Here is a 16,355-nt window from a genome sequence, read left to right on the forward strand (position 1 = left end):
GGGTGGGTTTTTTTTGCTCATGGGTTCTGTTATGAATCCTGTTGGTGGTGTTTCCCCAACATAATGCCACATTGTTTCTCTCTGTTATTAAAAGGCTTTTGCTACACTCAGACTATGTGCTTGCCAGAGGGGAAGTATTGCCTCTTGGAGGCGCCCAGCGGGGGTGGTATATATTTGTCCCAGGTCACTGGGTGGGGGCTCGAGCCGGTTTGCATTGTGTTATTGGAATGGATCCCCTAGATATTGAACCCGGCCCTTGTTGCTGCCAACTCTGACGGGCAGAAGGGTTACATTTATAATGATATTCCTAAATTATTTTATTTTACCAGCATTAGTTGGAAGGAGATTTTTATCAGCAAATGTCCATAAAAGTAGATCTCACCCTAGGCACGCAAACCAAAAAAAATAAAAAAGTTATTTCCATCGATGATAACAGAAATGTACAGATTGTCCGGTAAAGGAGGAAAAATGCGGCTTGAGAATTTCTAAGAATTTGATTTAAGGATCTTTACTGTATATTTTGGCACGTGGCGATGACAAATTGTGCCTTAACAGTTATAAAGCGCCGTCTTCATGAATCGCAACGCCTGTCATTAACTAATTATTGTCTGACCGCCCCCACCCCGCCCCATTTCCTGCAACATTTTAAACGGAAAAAAAAAAAAGGAAAAAAAAGCAGTAAACAATGCTTAAACACAAACTTCGATGTGATCCTTTAGAAATGAGATAAAAATAAAGCTTGAATTCTGCCAAGCCGAATTATAACCCTCAGGGGCTGCTTGGCACCAACTCCCCCCCGCGGTCACTGACTGTCCACCACTGGTGGCTTCGGAATCGGCTTGATCCCCTTTATTTGGATCACCCTTTCCCGACCCGCCAGACGCCCCCGCCCGCCCCAAAGGTAAACCGGGAAGCGTCGAGCCCGGAGTGGGATTTCCCGGCCGGTGCCTGCCGGCTGCAGTGGGATTTCCCTGCTCGGCGGGACGCTCCGGCGGCGGCGCTTCCCCCTAACTCAGGGCTGAGGCTCCTGGAAGCCGCGGCGCTGGCGGGGCTCCTCCCCTGCGAGTGGCGGCGGCGGGGGCGAGGAAGCTGCAGCCGGAGCCGCCGGGGGAGCGGAGCCCGGGACACCCCGGCAGGTGAGAGCCGCTGCCTCGGGCGCGGGCAGGGACACGCGAGGGGGCCCCTGCCCCTGCCCCGTGAAGTTGAAGGCCAGACCCGGGGGCGGGGAAGAGGGACTCTGGGGTGCACTGACCGACGGGGAAACGAGGCGAGTGGAGGGGGCGGAGGGCTGGGCAGCTGGGTGCTGGGGTGGGGCGGACGGTGGGCTCTGGGTGCTGGGGGGGAGGGTAGGCAACTGGGGGAGGGTGGGCACTGGGCGCTGTGGGGGGGCAATGGGGGGAGGGTGGGCACTGGGTGCTGTGGGGGGGCAATGGGGGGAGGGTGGGCACTGGGTGCTGTGGGGGGGCAATGGGGGGAGGGTGGGCACTGGGTGCTGTGGGGGGCGGTGGGGCGGATGGTGAGCTCTGGGCGCTTTGAGGGGTGGTGGGGGCTTTGAGTGAAGGTGGGGGGAGGGTGGGCACTGGGGGCTTTGAGGGGTGGTGGGGGAGGGTGGGCACTGGGGGCTTGGGGGAGGGTGGGGCGGACGGTGGGCACTGGGTGCTGTGGGCGGCGGTTGGGCGGACGGTGAGCTCTGGGCGCTTTGAGGGGAGGTGGGGTCAGGGTGGGCTCTGGGTGCATTGGGCAAGGTGGGGGTGGGCACTGGGTTTACGTGGGAGGAAGGTGGGGGAGAGGGCATTGGGGGGGAGATGAGGGAGTGGGCACTGTGTGCATTGGGGAAGGTGGGGAGTAATGGCATGGGGTGCACTGGAGGAAGGTGGAGGGATGTGCGTAGGGGTGGGTGTTGTGGGGCCAGGAGGTGGCAGAAGCAAGGTGCATAGTGTTGCTTCTAACTCTAAAGTTTGCCCCCTGCCCCCTTTAGTGACTGCTTCTAGTCTCGAGACAGACAGTGGGAGTTGTAGTGAAGGGGGGAGACCCCGGGTCCTCTTCTGTAAGGGATGGGATTTCCCTCTGCTTGATTTCCCTGGGACTCTCACACGTTCAGCGCACCAGCACAGCTATTCACTTGTACTTGGTTATTAAACCAGGACACTGGCTTCCTCTTGTCCCTCCACGTATCAAAAACCCCACCAGATCCTTTTCAAACAACAGGTTTGGTGATTGATTTGCTTAGGAACACGTAAGCGGAAAACCAATGGCTATACTCGGATTACAGGCTTCACTGTGACTGTTGTGAAATCTATATGGCTGGAGCAACATTTGAAAGCCAAGTGATGATGACTGGGTTGAAGTGTAAATGTTAAAGTGACAAATGTAATAATCAGATTGTATTTGTTTAAGCAAACCATGCAGTTGTGGATATTGGACACACAGCTGGCAAACACGGCATCTCCCTTCCCACCCATGAACTAATTGGTAAACAGAACAGGAGTACTTGTGGTATCTTAGAGATTAACACATTTATTTGAGCATAAGCTTTCATGGGTTACAGCCCACTTCATTGGATGCACAGAATGGAACATATAGTAAGAATCTATCTATCTATAATCTGCAGGTTGGGGGGCTGTCTGTAAGCGAGGACTGGTCTGTCTCCCAAGATCTGTGAGAGTGAGGGTTCATTTTTCAGGACAGGTTGTAGATCTTTGATGATGTGCTGGAGAGGTTTTAGTTGGGGGCTGAAGGTGACAGCTAGTGGTGTTCTGTTGTTTTCTTTGTTCTGTCCTGTAGTAGGTGACTTCTGGGTACCCTTCTGGCTCTTTCAATCTGTTTCTTCACTTCAGCAGGTGGGTGTTGTAGTTGTAAGAATGCTTGATAGAGATCTGGTAGGTGTTTGTCTCTAAGGGATTGGAGCAAATGAAATTTCCCTTACTTGAATGCTGCCCAGATAATTACCCAGTCAACTTGCTCAGGCAAGTAATGCTCCTCATGAGAGGTTTCAGAGTAACAGCCGTGTTAGTCTGTATTTGCAAAAAGAAAAGGAGGACTTGTGGCACCTTAGAGACTAACCAATTTATTTGAGCATAAGCTTTCGTGAGCTACAGCTCACTGCATCCGATGAAGTGAGCTGTAGCTCACGAAAGCTTATGTTCAAATAAATTGGTTAGTCTCTAAGGTGCCACTAATACTCCTTTTCTTTTTGCTCCTCATGAGATTACTGCTTTAGGGTTTGAACACTAAAGTCAATGGGAATGTGTCCTTGTCTTCAGTGTAAATAAGATCAGGCTTTTAATGTCTACTAGGCATAAAGGGTGGTTATGGAGGAAAGCTTGTTGCTACTAAGTATTACATTTTTTCAGCGTTTTTCCAACAGTGCTACTTGTGTATAATGCTGTAGTTTTAGTCTACTCCTAGCTGATTTATTTCCCTCTTCCCCTTAAAAGTAGCTTCTTAGAAGCATCTGAAGTTTTGCACCAGTGGCTATGCAGTAAGTGTTGGCAGGGTGGTATCATCCCTTCAGGCCTTCTGTATGTCATAACAACTTTAGTGCAATCTGTTGAATTATTGGTCTGTTACTAGGATGTCAGGCTTTATCAGTCTCAGCTTCTTATTCTTGTGTGGCAAGGTAAGTTTGGGAGCAGACTCCAGATTCTTGTTCTTCAGTACCATGTGCAGTCACACAGCCACTTTCTTGGCAGCAGCTTTGTGTAATCATCTGCTTTTGTGGATCAGAGGGAGGCATGGTTTACAGGAGGAGGATGAAACATTCTAAAATGCTCTTAATTTCCTCTGTTCCTTTTTTTTGCCTTTGAGTGGAAAATTGCTCCTGTTTTCCTCAGACCTACAGGAAGTATGCTGCCACCTCTCCATGCTCTCATTGTCTCCTATTCTTCACTGCTGCATAATAGTCACAGAGAAACTGTTTTTCTGGGAAATTAACATTTTCTGTGAAAAAAACATTCTGATTTCCTTCTTCAGGAGCTGGGGATTTAAATAACCCCCTGCAGTGTTGAGAACCCAGATCTGTAGAACTTCTCACCTGGGTGAAGCTAGGCATGTGCATAAGGCCATGTCTATAGCTGTACTGGCAAATTATCCTAGTTAGATGCAGCTTCTACTATCAAAAGTTGCCAAAGCAAAATAAGCTTTTTTGCTGGTATGACTGCTAGGGCTTTTGCTGGTATAGCTGTGCTGGAAAATACTCACGCCTGCAACCGACGTAGCTATGTCAGCAAAACTTAAAAGTACGCACTAGGCATCAGTCTCTGCAGGATCGGGCCTTAGTACATGAACAGAAAGAGAAACTGATTTAAAATTGTCTATAAACAAAACAAAGACTAAAGAAGTGCTTTACATAAGAACGGCCATACTGGGTCAGACCAAAGGTCCATTTAGCCCAGTATCTTGTCTTCCGACAGTGGCTAATGCCACATGCCCCAGAGGGAATGAGCAGAACAGTTAATCAAGTGATCCATCCCCTGTCACCCATTCACAAACAGAGGCTAGGGAAACCATCCCTGCCCATCCTGGCAAATAAGTCCATCAATGGCTATCTTCCTGAATTTATCTAGTTTTTTTTTTTTTAACCCTGCCATAGTCTTGACCTTCATGACATCCTCTGGCAGAGAGTTTCACAGGTTGACACTGCATTGTGTAAAGAAATACTTCCTTTTGTTTGTTTTAAACCTGCTGCCTATTAATTTCATAAGACCATAGTCTTTGTGTTATGACAAGGAGTAAATAACCCTTCCTCATTTACTTTCTCCACACCAGTCATGATTTTATAGACCTTTATCATATCTCCCCCTTAGTCGTCTCTTTTCCGAACTGAAAAGTCCCAATCTTATTAATCTCTCCTCATACGGCAACCATTCCATATCCCTAATAATTTTTGTTGCCCTTTTCTGAACCTTTTCCAATTCCAAAATATCTTTTTTGAGGTGGGGCGACCACATCTACACACAGTATTCAAGATTTGGACGTACAATGGATTTATATAGAGGTGATATTATATTTTCTGTCTTATTATCTATCCCTTTCTTAATGATTCCCAACATTCTGTTAGCTTTTTTGACTGCTACTGCACACTGAGTGGATGTTTTCAGAGAACTATCCACAGTGATTCCAAGTTCTCTTTCTTGAGTAGTAACAGCTAATTTAGACATTTTATATGTATAGTAGGGATTCTGTTTGCCAATATGCATTACTTTGCATTTATCAACATTGAATTTCATCTGCCATTTTGTTGCCTAGTCACCCAGTTTTGTTTTATTATCTAAATTGATGTAATTTAAAATAAAATAAGAGGTAAAATAAGACATTTGATCCTGCATTCCCTGTACAAACTACATTTTCATTGCCTTCAACGTGGCAGCTGCCTTGCATGAGGACTGCGGCCATCATGCCGAAAGATATGAAAAGTACCTTGGACGTGTACGATACGCATGCATCAAAATTTATTAGGATGGTCACATTATTGTTTTGCTTTTAATGCTAACTACTGCATTTTTGCAGTTAACTAAATCTTAATGAGAAAAATCCTCATTTTAAAAAACAACAAAAACTGAGGCCTTGTCTACCATTGATATGGTGAACAGTGTTGAGCACAGGTGTTACTACGTAGATGGTGTTACACTGGGGCTAACCCTTCACGTATGCACACTGCACTGATATAAAGCAAGTCTTTACTATTACTTTGATTATGTCCTGGAATTATTAGTCCTCTCTCAAAAAAGTTTTTATAACCATCGAACAAAGCTATCTTTAAAAAGTTACCAGTTTAAGTCAATTTTTAAAACCCATATATCAAATTCTGGGAATTTTTACTTTTTTATTTTTAAACTGTGAAAGTGGCACAGCTGAGGAGTAACATATCATGTAAAATGGAAATGACAATGAAGATTTCTGAAACATTCCTGAAATGTTGGAGGAGATTTATGCCTATGTGCTATGGTGTACCACTGAGATGTCTTAGAGAAGATTATTGCTTTGTATATCTGTCAATGCCAGCTACAGTGGACTGATCACATCAAGATACACAATTACCCTCAAGTGAAGTTTACAGGTTTTGATTTGTCCATAACAAATCTAGGAAGTTGAGGTTACAGTGTTAAATATCCACAGATTTAATTTTTTAAAGCTTATAAGGAATAGCGAAACTTAAAACAATTAAGTGTGTGTGTGTCCTTAAATTGTGAAATAATCCATTGTTTTGTCACTAGTTAAATAACAATTATTAAGTGATCAGGGTGCAAAAATACATAGTGTGATTTTACTTTTTATTTTAATTTTTAAAAAATATCTATAGATATTATAGGCGAGGAAGGATTGTTTTAGGGTCTCACTTGGAACTGGGGTACCACTGAGGTCACCTGACCCGCCAGCCTGGGTTATCTTTACACTGTGTTGCTGTTACAGGCTCTCAAGCCCCCGTCCAGCCCACACACAGGTAGGGACACACCCAGCTGCAAGAATTTTGTTGTTGCAGTCTTTGGAATTAGCTCTCCAGATCTAGATTTGCTAATATTCAGGGAATACTAGTTCCCTCAGCATTTTCTTGGGAGGTAAGCGTGTTGGTTGATAACTGTATTGATGTAGGAAGCACTAATTCTCTTGTATTAACTAACTAATGCACTGCATGTCTTTTTTTTTTTTTAATCGTCCTCTAAGGCCCTGATTCAAAGACTCCCTGTGACTTTCTTGGACTTTGGAACAAGCCTTGTCCTTAGCAATTCAGAAACAGGCAGCCATTTTCTCATGTTTAAATGTCCTAGGGCCTGATATGATCCATGCAACACTGCACATCTCACAATAACGTTATTTGAAAGTTAATCCATCCTGTGGCACTAATCAGACCAAATTTGGGAAGGAATAAACGTTTTCTGCTTGGTACAGAGTCTATAGTGACAGACTACTTCCTAATCTGTTTATTAAAGTTATGCTATTCCTATTTCAAGACTGGTCACATTTGAATAAACACTAAGCAAGGAAAGTTGATCTGTATCCAAAATGCTTCAATAAATTAAGAAAAATACATATAAAAACTTGTTGGCTCTTGTCTGTATCTAGAAGTGTAGATATGGACAGCTGGAGTGGGGATAGTTCTTATATGCATGAGCAAAACACGAGAGGTTAGAAGATAATTAAATCCATTAAAGGTTTAGGTTTAAACTTCCAATACCCAAGCTTTGACATTGAGAAATAAATAAATATAAGTACAAGGAAGTAGTGCGATTGAATGGTAGATTAATAGACTTTTCCCCCCAGTTAAGCTCTGTTTTTACTTTGTAACTACAGGGAGAGGATAGTTTGTAAGACTTATTTGGCTTCTTGGATGCGCTTTGATCACCCTTGGTTATACCTCTGAATGAGGCTATGTCATGCTTACTAGGCAGTTTTGGAGCTCTCTTCATCTCCCATATTGCCCTGTCTCCATCCCTGCACTCTGCAACACATGCCGGCAGTAGCATATTTGCTCAATTTCTTCCATTTTCACCTTCATTTTTGCCTCTCTGCACCTCCCGTGTCAAGAGCTCTGACATGGCTCCAGGATCCCTCTTGAGTCATCAGGCTTGCCCCTCTTCCAAGCTCCTGTGGCCCTTCTTGCTACACCCTGGACATTTGCCCTGGCCTTCTCTGACTCTTGGAAAGACTCCCCTTTCTCATGTGGGATGTTAGTTTTATACAGGGAGTCCTCTGACTTATGACGCCACTTACGATGCTTTTCAATTGACTGCCTGTTTCGCCCCTACGACGCTGGATTTGCATAAAGTTAGCTTGAAATCACTTCCTAGTTGCATTATACTGGTATGGAGCTGGAAGTGGTCGCTTCTGATCAGCTTTGAGACAGCAGGGTAGCTTGTTGCCGTGTAGGGTTGCTGCTTGTTTTTGATGGATATCACAGCTTTAAAGTTGGGCTACAAAGTTGAAGTGAGAATTGACTTAAGCATGGATTTATGTTCTGCATTTTGTCCCATAAGCCATGTCTACTGATTTCCAGTCCAGTGGCAAGACCATCCTTCCTGACAAATCACTAGTTAGAGCTGGCCTCCATAATTACTCGTTGTTTTTGGGGTGCTATTCTTATTGTCCAACAGTTGAAATCTAGAGGGAGACATTACTACAACAATGATTTATGATCTGAATAACATGCCTCACAAACAATTCCAAGCACATAATATGCATTTCAGTAAAGCAAAGAAAATGTATACTTTTATTATCAAAAAATGTAGGCTATATTTACAGGATGGAAAACAGTGACTCTCAAAAATATTTGGGGCGAGTGGTGGATGATTAGCTGAACATGAGCTCCCAGAGTGATGCTGTGGCCAAAAAGACTAATGTCATCCTTGGATGCATAAACATGGGAATCTTGAGTAGAAGTAGAGAGGTTTACTTGGTTCTGCCTCAGTGCAGAAGGCTGGACTAAATGACTTCTCAAGGTCCCTTTCAGCCCTACATTTCTATGATTCTGTATTTGACATAGGTGCGACTACTGCAGGAATACTGTGTTCAATTCTGGTGTCCAGAATTCAAGAAGGATGTTGATAGACTGAAGTGGGGTCAGAGAAGAGCCACAAGAATGATTACAAAGGATTAGAAAACATGCTTTTTAGTTATAGACTCAAAGAGCTCAATTTATTTATTTTAATGAAGAGAAGGTTAAGGGGTGACTTGATTACAGTCCATCAATGTCTACATGGAGAACAAATATTTTAAAATTGGCTCTTCAATCTAGTAGAGAAAGCTGAAGCTAAACAATTTCAGACTGGCAATGAGGTGTAAATTTCTAACAGTGGCAGTAATTAACCATTGGAACAATTTACCAAGGGTCATTCTCCATCACTGGCAATTTTTAATATCAAGATTGGATGTTTTTCTAAAAGAGATGCCCTAGGAATTTTGTTGGGAAAGTTCTATGGCAGGGATTGATAACCTTTGGCACGCAGCCCATCAGGGAAAGCCCCTGGCAGGCTGGGCCAGTTTGTTAACCTGCAGCATCTGCAGGTTTGGCTGAACGCAGCTCCCACTGGCTGCAGTTTGCCCCTCCAGGCCAATGTGGGCTACGAGAAGTGGCGTGGGCCAAGGGATGTGCTGGCTGCCCTTCCTGCAGCCCCCATTGGCCTGGCACGGCGAACCGCGGCCAGTGAGAGCTGTGATGGGCCAAACCTGCAGACGCGGCAGGTGAACAAACCATCCTGACCCCACAGCAGATTTCCCAGGCAGGCCATGTGCCAAAGGTTGCTGATCCCTGTTCTACAGTATGTGTTATACAGGAGGTCAGACTAGACTACCCTTCTAGCCATGAAATCTCTGAATTTTACAGTGAGAGATTAAAGGAACTCATTTAAACTATTTAGTTTGTTAAAAAGAAATTTGAGATGACTTAATTATGATCTAGAAGTACCAGTTCAGGAAGAAGAGATCTGATATTAGCGGGCTCTTTAATCTAGTGTAAGGGGACTGTTGCCCCCTTACTAACATTCAGTGGGGGTGTTTTAGTTGCTAGCTCCCAGTACTAAAACGGGGGAAGGGTCGATGGGAAACCAGGACCTGGGGACTGGCAGTCCCCAGGAACAATGGGGAGAGGCCAATGTTCCAGGTCAGCCTGAATGACAGGGTGGGCAGGCTAATCAGGGAGTCAGGAGGCGAGGGAGGTCCCATCCTCCGTGTGAGCTGGATTTGCCTGGGTCAGACAGAGTGGGGCTAAGCTAAGGAGAAAGCAGGGGCCTGAGCTAAGCTGGGGAGCAGAGCTGGGCCAGATCTAGAGGGACCAGAAAAGCAGCCCAGAGAGAGCAGACCCTGTCCTGGGAGCAGAGCTGCAGCCCCAAAGCCAGAGGCACAGTCCAGAGAGAGCAGACTTGCCCTGGGAGCAGAGCTGCAGCAACCAGAGCCAGAGGGGCCAGAAAAGCAGCCCAGGAAGCAGGTCAGTGCTGGGAGCAGAGTCACAGAAGCAGCCTGCAGAGCAGACCTGCCTGGGAGCAGAGCTGCAGCAACCAGAGCCAGAGGGGCCAGAGCAGCAGCCCAGGGAGCTGGAGGCAGAGCAGCAGCAGTGCAGAGACAGAGTGGTGCAGCTGGGGCTGGAGCAGACCGGAGCTGGGTGCTGTGAGCAGCTGGGGAGAGCGAGGGGGACCCTGGGCAGCGGGCCCAGCACAGGGAGACGCCTCAGCCAAGGGGCTCTGCAGGCCAGGCTTGGATCGTAACCCTGACAGGTCAGGGGCAACACTGGGAAGAAGGGTCCTACCACTTAGAGCCTGAGAGCGTGTGGCCACCGCCAGAGCGAGTGTCCAACCCACAGCATCCCTGCAGCACAGCCAGGGCCGGAGAAGAAGGCCTGGGACTTACAAGGAACAGACTGTGAACTGCCCTGACGTTCCAGAGACATTGTTTGTGATGCTCCCTGCCACAGAGCGGGGTGATGTGTTTCCTTTAACCTTTCCCATTTTTCCTTATTCTTTTTAAAATTAATTGTTGATTAAATAACTTGCATTTGCTTTAACTTGTATGTAATGGTCAGTGGGGGTCAGAGAAGTGCCCAGTGCAGAGAGAGTACCCCAGAGTGGGGACACCCTAGCCGTTGTCCTAGGTGACCACAGCAGGGTTGGGGGTCGAGCCCCCCAGGAATCCTGGACCCAGCCTTTTTGGGGTTACAAGGACTCTGCCAGACAGGAGAGTGGAAGGGGAGTCCTCAAGGGCAGGGAGGCCCCTGGGTAAAGGAAGTAGGAGCGAGGACTCAGATCCTTTTGCTAGCCCACTTCACCAGGGTAGTGCAGAAGCCAGGAAAGTTCCCCACAATAGCGGGACTATTCCCCTGCTTACACTAGCATACAAAGACATAACAAGATCCAATGGATGGAAGTTGAAGCTAGCAAAGTTCAAACTGGAAATAAGATACAAAATTTTAACAATGAGGGTAATGAAGCATGAATCACTGGGTAAAATTCTGTGTTTGTCTTATGTTAGGTAGGAGGTCAGACTAGATGATTGGAATGATCCTTTCTGACCTTAAAACCCATGAGTAAGTCCGCACAATAAGTACAGTTTCAGAGTAGCAGCCGTGTTAGTCTGTATTCGCAAAAAGAAAAGGAGGACTTGTGGCACCTTAGAGACTACCAATTTATTTGAGCATAAGCTTTCATGAGCTACAGCTCACTTCATCGGATGCAGTGAGCTGTAGCTCATGAAAGCCTATGCTCAAGTAAATTGGTTAGTCTCTAAGGTGTCACAAGTACTCCTTTTCTTTTTACAATAAGTACAGTGTGGACAGAGGTAGTTCTGAGTTCACTAAGCAGTGCTCTACAAATGTCCATCAGAACTGGTCTGGAGAGACCATCCTTAATGGGAGAGAAGATTGTTCAGTTTCCTTGGGATTTAGATGGAATAATGCTGTGTCTTACAATAGCCTTCCTATATCCCCCACCAAAACTGTACACAAATTCCTGGTTAATACTCTTGTTAGTAAATTCTTGTTAGTAGGAAATACACTGTTAGTCCTGAGACGGAAATGAGAACCAGATGCCTAAAAAGATCTGAAAGTGAAATTCAGACTCTGAATCATCAAGTACTGTATTCCAGACACTAATGGAAATAAAAGTGGCAGCAACCTAATTTAAAAAATCAAGTGTCCCTGCCTTTGGGAGTGGTGTGGCTTGATTATTAGTAGCTACGATGTCTTGAAGCTATGGTGAACATAGATCCGTACTGTTGAATTGGGCTTTCGGAGAAACTGCAGTGACAATGCTAAGCAGATAATGTAAAATTAATTTCAGATGTGGATAAGGTGAGCTCCAATATGCATTTTGACATATGTCCCCGGCCAGCACATCCCTCGGCCCCCGCCGCTTCCTGCAGCCCCCATTGGCCAGGGACAGCAAACTGCTGCCAGTGGGAGCTGCGATCGGCTGAACCTGCAGACGCTGCCAGTAAACAAACCAGCCTAGCCTGCCAGTGGCTTTCCCTGGCAGGCCATGTGCCAAAGGTGACTTAGTTCCCTGACTTAGTTCCTTGCTCTTTATAACTCTGTTCCCTAGACCTTGCTGCCTGGATGCTGGGAAATGGAGCACTTTGGGATAAGGAAAACTGGGCTGCAGAACAGTTTGCTTAGTGGAGTTTTTGGACCTGTTCCAGGCAAGGTTAGATTGTAACTGGCAGTTGTATGATGCCATTCCTGCTGTATGATGCTGATCATAGAGGTCCTGTTAATATTTACTGTTAAGAATCTTGCTTAACAAAAACATATTACAGGGTCACACAGTTGACACCTTGGCTATTTTATGGCTAAAACATGTGATGCCTACGTAAGCCCTTTTGACTTTTTTCCTTTTTAGACTTATATTCCCCGTTTCATCTCCCTACCTTCTATTTTGAACATATTTCCATCTTTCTTGTATCATTTGTGCATCCTCTAATAATAATTTTAAGAGATGGTTTTTATAGATTTCTCTTGCTAGAGTGCATAGCTGCCAAGTTTCAAGGAGTTCCATGTGACATCGTATGCAAGTTATTTAATGATTTAATTTGTATAGTACAAAACAGTTTGCACTTAGGCACAAACTTCTTCTTTTTTAAGCTTTGCGCAGTGAGGGCTGATGAAAGGCAACAACTCATTTGACCTCCAGTGGAAACAAATCACTGATTTCCCTCACAGGGTTGGTTCCCCAGGGCAGTTGTGAGAAGGCAGGTCCTTATTCCTGGCACTTCTCAGAATTAAAGGGAGGAGTTGGCATCATGGCAGGTAAATTAAGGTCTAAAGGAGGTGCAGTTGCCGTGCAGGAAGGAGCTGGAGGTAGTTATTGGTGTGAACCTGGAGGAGTTAGCCCTATTAGCCCCTTCCATGCATCAGTTCCAGTTCCCGCCCTGTCTTTCTATTGGTTCCTGAGCCTCATTCAACCCATTCAAATCCCCCATCATCCCCACTCACATTCTGTTTCCCTATTAACTCCTGACCTCTCCATAGCTCCCTCCAGTAGCTCCTGTCCTACTCACTCTTAGCTTGGCCAATAGCCCCTGAGTCCTCCGAGCAGCTCCTCCTTCCCCTTGGTACCTCGCATTAGTCTGTTCTCTCCCCTCTGTGGTGCAGCCTTACCAGACATGTCCTCTGCTGAGCTCCACGCAAATATGAACTGGGAGGCAAGAGCAGGCAAAGGAGGAGGCACCGAGGCTGCCTACTCTTTCTCGGCAGTGCCCCAGCGACTTTGGTGGCTCTCTCTGTGTGGTATTTGTGTAGTGAGGGTACTGTCTGAATGTGCAGTTTGCTGTGAGCCCTGATGTTAGAAAAACATCATGAAATAAATAAGATTTTCTGCCTCCCGCTGGTACAGCTATGAGGCATGCTGTCCTGGGTCTTGCTTTGTGTGGCAGAAAGGGTGGAAAGTATTGGTGAGAAATTTTGTATATAGCACTTCTTCTGTTTTAGAAGATAATGTAAGAAGTGAAAGTAATAGCTCCACAAGTTGGAGGCAGGTGCATATTTTTTTTTTCTCCACTAACTTTCACTACCAGGTACTATTTTAAGATGTCTGTAACATTTGATTCTTCATTTACTGCCCAGAGTTAGTCTGCTTTTATGTGAAAAGAAAAACAAATTCTTCAGATTGTGTAGGGAGTCTCCAAGTAGCTAGGGCTGCTTCCTTCCTCTCCCCAGTCAGGACTGCAGACAAATGAGTATGCAGATCATGTACTCATTATTGTAACTCATTGTATATGTGACCGGTTATTTAAAAAAAAAAAAAAAAAAAAAAAAAGGCAAGAGCCCAGGGCTTAAAATACCCAGGGATCTCTGTGTACAAGAAAAAATAAAATAAAAACAAATCTCACAACAAGCTTTGTAAAATAAATGTTGTTAAGTTCAGTGTTTGCCTCTAGAGTTTTTACATTATGACGTTCATCTGCAGAGACCTAGATTTCCTTCAGATAACATGAATAAAAGGAAGTCTGTTTCTGTTGATCTGTTTTTATTCAAGCATTGCAGCATGCAAGAGTTGTCTTTGGTGAAGCAGTTAGCATTTAACGTACTGCCTAATATAGTGTAAAGTGATGGTAAGAGAGGAATGGACCAAACCAAAAGACTATAATGTGCACGATTCCAGTATGTCACCGTTTCCCACCTTTTCTAGCTGAAGGATCCCAAAGTGCTTTTCAAAGAATTATGCAATAATAGAGAGAGATTACTTTCAATTGAAACTGCAGGAAAAATTTAGGAAGGAAAAAAAATGTTATTGCCAGAGTTGGAATTTGGCAAAAACACGTAAACCCCTGCTGTTGCAAAAAGTCCTATGAAATCTTGAATGACCATATGTGATTAGGACTTTATCTACACATTTGCACCTGCAGGAGCCAGTAACACCAGCCTGGGACACTTCTTTGTATTGACACAGAGGGAAGAATAGTCTGCATCATATTCAGGACCAGCTCTAGGCACCAGCAAAGCAAGCACGTGTTTGGGGTGGCACATTTCTCAGGGCGGCATTCCGGCCATCCCATCCCCCCTCCCCACCAGCTGAGCCCACCGGCTGCTCCCTCCACCCCGCGCATGGGTGGAGCTGGGGACGCTGCTCCCCACCCCGCGCCAGGGCAGGCTCCCACCTTGCAGGTGAGATTGTAGCCCTGCCTGAGCGGCGGGGACTGCTTGTGGACCTCTGCGGTGCCAGTCCAGCCAGAACAGAACCCGGTCCCCAGACCCAATTTATGAGAAACTGGGTGCATCGGAAGACACTAACGTTTTTCATTACAGTGTATAGTTGAACCCAAATTGTTTGTAATTGTGATTTTGTTAAAATTAAATGAGTACACTAGTAGGAAATTGTTTTATTTCACTAACTACAAATTCTCTATTTTCATTTTTTTTAAATTTGTAAACAGCCAAAAAACAAAACAAAAACATTGCAAACATGTTAAATGCCAAAAAAAAAAAGGGGGGGGGGCAATTTTTTTTTGCTTGGGGTGGCAAAAAACCTAGAGCTGGCCCTGATCATATCTGTATCATTGAGGTATTCCTTGTAGGTCTCCTATCCACATTTTGGCCCTGTTTAGCTTATGAGATAAGAAATCACAGCGCTGGGAGGTATGGCTGCAAGCCCATCCAAATCAATGCTTCATATTGGCATCACCTGTTCTACAAGAAAAGTTAAATGATTTAAGCAGCCAACATTGCAGGGATAAAATCATGACCCTATTGAAGTGAATGGGGCTCAGATTTCCCTCGAAACGTTTAAAATAAAGTCATCACATGGGGAACTGAATTTGAAAGCTCAAGGATAAACTGATAAACTTGAATGCAAACAAAGGACTACCAGTACTTTGCAAAAGTATTTTCATAATCCTTTTGATTAGGATTGCTTATCCGAGGCAGGCTATGTTTCCAGATAAGTAACTAAAAGCAAGCCATTAAAATGTAAGTATGCAAAGCTTTCTGTCTCTCAAATTATTTGCTTATAATGGTAACGATTTATACTTGAGTGAGGTTCTGTAAGCAGTGATGGGAAAGGTCTGATATATCTAACGTGACCTGTTTCATATCTAACACACTTTAACATACCCTAAGTCAAGTCTGTCTATCAATTAGCTGCACAAATTAAAGAGAATAACGGGTATGTCTACACTACGAAATTAGGTTAAATTTATAGAAGTCGTTTTTTTAGAAATCGTTTTTATATAGTCTATTGTGTGTGTCCCCACACAAAATGCTCTAAGTGCATTAAGTGCATTAACTTGGCGGAGTGCTTCCACAGTACCAAGGCTAGAGTCGACTGCCGGAGTGTTCCCGCAGTTCCCGCAGTCTCCACCGCCCATTGGAATACTGGGTTGAGATCCCAATGCCTAATGGGCAAAAACATTGTCGCAGGTGGTTCTGGGTACATGTCGTCAGGCCCTCCCTCCCTCCGTGAAAGCAAGGGCAGACAATCGTTTTGTGCCTTTTTTCCTGAGTTACCTGTGCAGAAGCCATACCATGGCAAGCATGGAGCCCGCTCAGCTCACTATCACCCTACGTCTCCTGGGTCCTGGCAGACGCGATACTGCATTGCTACACAGCAGCAAACCATTGCCTTGTGGCAGCAGATGGTGCAATAGGTCTGATAACCATCGTCGTCATGTCCAAGGTGCTCCTGGCTGCCTCGGTAAGGTTGATCAGGAGCACCTGGGCAGACATGGGCGCAGGGACTAAATTAGGAGTGGCTCGACCAGGTCATTCTCTTTAGTCCTGCCGGCAGTTCTATTGTACCATCTTCTGCCGAGCAGGCAGGAGATGAGGATGGCTAGTAGTCCTACTGCACCATCTGCTGCCAGCCAAAGATGTAAAAAGATGGATGGAGTGGATCAAAACAAGAAATACACCAGATTTGTTTTGTATTCATTTGCTCCCC

At 45.2% G+C, this 16,355-nt stretch overlaps 1 protein-coding gene across 6 annotated transcripts in view; it reads left to right on the forward strand.

Annotated features, from left to right (window-relative positions):
* The first annotated feature begins 1,030 nt into the window (after positions 1-1,030).
* The window catches only part of MCTP2 (multiple C2 and transmembrane domain containing 2), a 161,623-nt gene continuing 146,298 nt past the window's right edge, over positions 1,031-16,355 (forward strand). For all 6 annotated transcript variants that reach the window (XM_073304233.1, XM_073304239.1, XM_073304236.1 and 3 more), the window contains exon 1: positions 1,031-1,136. The gene's annotated coding sequence lies outside the window, so the exon portion shown is untranslated. The remainder of the gene's footprint in view (positions 1,137-16,355) is intronic.

The sequence above is a fragment of the Lepidochelys kempii genome, chromosome 10 (genome assembly GCF_965140265.1).
Source record: "Lepidochelys kempii isolate rLepKem1 chromosome 10, rLepKem1.hap2, whole genome shotgun sequence".
In the NCBI taxonomy this organism is placed as follows: domain Eukaryota; kingdom Metazoa; phylum Chordata; order Testudines; family Cheloniidae; genus Lepidochelys; species Lepidochelys kempii.